The sequence below is a fragment of the Propithecus coquereli genome, unplaced genomic scaffold (genome assembly GCF_000956105.1).
Source record: "Propithecus coquereli isolate 6110/MARCELLA unplaced genomic scaffold, Pcoq_1.0 Scaffold126, whole genome shotgun sequence".
In the NCBI taxonomy this organism is placed as follows: domain Eukaryota; kingdom Metazoa; phylum Chordata; class Mammalia; order Primates; family Indriidae; genus Propithecus; species Propithecus coquereli.
The window spans coordinates 1,788,876-1,791,830 of record NW_012136747.1 but is presented as its reverse complement, the minus strand read 5'-3'; positions in this window follow the sequence as shown (position 1 = coordinate 1,791,830).

Genomic DNA, 2,955 nt, shown 5'->3' with positions numbered 1-2,955 from the left:
TTTTTACCCTTTTTATCAGGCAATTTCCTCTGTTACATTATAAGAGGAAGGCTCATCCCTGGCAACTGGTGCTCAGATAGGGCCCTGGGGAGGCCGCTGGGGAAACGAAGGAGCAGGGCTGGGGGGAGGGGAGGACTGGCCAGAAAGATGACTTGGAGGAAGCCAGAGGAAGCTGGGACCGATTCTGCTCTGGAAGGAAGATTCTGGGCTCTTCTGGGCCAGACATGGGGCTGAAATTTGGAGGTTAGTGATGTCCATGTTTGGTTTGGGCATTTCACTTACTTTTTCCAACAAGTCTCTGAGGCGAGTACCCTTATAATCGGTTTCCAGAGGTAGGACTGACACCAGAGAGGTGCAGTGGCTTTCCTAGGGTCCCGCAGCACAGCCAGGATTCCCACTCAATCCTGTTCCCCCAAAGACCTCACTTTGCTCTGGCTCCCAGCTGTCGGTAGAAGGCCATGTGTCAACATGTCCAACAAATACAGGGATCGACCCTCTTTTTCTCTGTCTGAGTATGATCTTTTGAGTGCTGGCAGTCCCATTTGAAGGGCAGCCTCTGTGTTGTGGGGTTTACAGTTAGACCGACAGTTCCTGGGGCTGCCCCTCCCCCAGGTGACCTTGGGCAGGTCCCTCCCACTCTCTGAGTCTGTTGCTCATCTATAAATGGGGCCAACACTGGCAGCCTGGCTGGGCAGGTTAGGAGGAAGATGAGGGGAGCAGGGGTGGCCATGTGTTTAGGGAGGCTCTGCACAGACCAGGTGTGGAGACTGTGGGGATGCCTGCAGCCCTCGCATTGTTTTCACAATGGACAAGTCCATTGAATCTAAACAGGCTGAAGGGCGCATGTTCAGAGATGGCTTCCTAGGAGCGGGTGGAGGCTGTTGCTGGGTTGGCTCAGGCCCCCTGGGGGCTCCCTCCGCCAAAGATAGTGGGGACAGAGATGGTTCCAGCCATAGCACTGCCCTATCTGGGGGTGGGGGGCAGGGGTGGTGGCCCCTGACACCTGATGTCAGTGATCTCTGTGGGTCAGAGCTCAGCCCCAGGACTGGAAGAACTTGGCCAAATCACTCCCCTCACCTCTCAAGGGGTGGGGTGAGGAGTCACACCGGAAGGGACCCTAGAGAGGGTCTGACCCATGGTTTCCATTATGCAGACGAAGAAACTGAGGCTCAGAGAGGGGAAGACCTTGATCAAGGTCTCCGAGTCGGAGGCTCACTCTGTGCCAGGCCCTGCCCCGAGAGCGTGGGCTGGAGGGGGCGTACCTGGACGCACTCTCGGGAGGGTGGGGGCCGCTCCGGCTGGGAAGAGGTCGGAAGGCTGTGTAGAGGGCATGCTGGCACTGGGCCTTGAGCACTGAGGAGGGGCCAGGGAAAGGTAATCCAGGTGAAACCAGAAGTGACAGGGACTGGGGTTGGCCCTTGCGTGAGAGTGTAGGGGTTGGACCAGGGTGTCCAGGGACAAGTTTGAGAAGGGACTTGAAAAATGTGAGGACAAGGAACTTGGCTGTTACCTTGTGGACTCTTGGGGAGCCATGCAGGAGCCGAGGTGTGTGGGGAGCAGGGCAGGCTTACTGAGGTGGCCTGTGGTGCTCCAGCCTGGAGTTTGGCGGTCACCTGGACTGGGTGTGAGAGTCTATAGCCACCTGGTGCCCATCTCTCTCACCACAGCGTGACCTTGCCTGGCTCTCCAGCTGGGGACAGACTGGGGGCAAGCCTGTGACTCGGACCAGTCCCAGAACCCTTCTCCACCGCCTCCCACAGCAGCCAGCTCCATGGTCAAGGGCTCACATCCTGTGGTGTGCCAGGCCCTTGCTGGGCTCCTTGCCTGCCCTCTCGGGCCACGGCTCCTGTCTGGATGTGAGGCGCCATGGGTCTCATGGTCTAACCCTCTCCCAGCCCGGGCAGGCGGCCGCCCACACCGTCATTGCATCCATGCAGGTCCTGCCTCCCAGCTCCACCTAACCGCCCCCTCAGGCTTTGGGGAACTTTGCTGGAATGCCCTCTTCTTAGAGCTTCCTCTATCCCTACCACCACTCCACCCCCCACTCTGGGGCTGTACCAATAGTCACTGCAAGTTAGGAGAACAGAACAAGGTACCAAAGAGCATGTGTGGCACGTGTGTCTTCAAATGCACAGAAACATCGCGAGGAGGGGCACAAAATGGTATTAATATCAGTGCTTTCTTAGGATGATAGGAATTTCAGGTGATTTTTTTCCTTTCATCTTTGTACTTTGCTTAAATTTTCTGAATGCATATTATCTTTATATTCATATAAAAACTAGTGTTTCAAAAACAAATTGAGAAATCTCGGCACACCCAAGGTAAAGCTGGAGCAGCCCAGTAAAAGCTCAGAGGCTGACAGTGGCTCTGCAGTCCCCACAGCTCGCCTTACCATGCGTCATGGGGGCTGTTCTGTCCCCCTGCACTGTAAGCTCCCGGATGCAGGGCCCAAACTCATTCCCGGGCCTCCTCTATAGATCCGGGCACAGGGTGTATGGCCGCGCCGCCCCCATGGGCCCATCCAGTCCCATCTGTCATTCTCACGCTTCCCATGACCCTCCATGCCCTCCCCTCCACTACCCGCTTTGCTCTCAGGCTCCCCACTATGCCTCCTCTCAGGCCCTCCCTCCAGCGTTCCTTTCCCCGGCTGTTCCCTCTGCCTGGGTCACTCTGCCCTTCTCCCCTCAGATCTGTGCTCATCATTTCGGTCTCAGATTAACTGTCCACTCCTCACAGAAGCCTCCTCTGACCTCCAAACATATTCCCCCCATTATATGGCTGCAAGGTTTTATTTCTTCTCTGGCACTACAACCATCTGAGATCACCTAACTAGTCACCCTCTTGTCTCCCAGCTTCCCTGGAATATAATCCCTGCCTGGGTGGGCCCTGCCAGTCCTGACACCTGCAGCCCTAGCACAGTGCCCAGCACAGCTTCCCATGTGTGGGCTCCCAGAG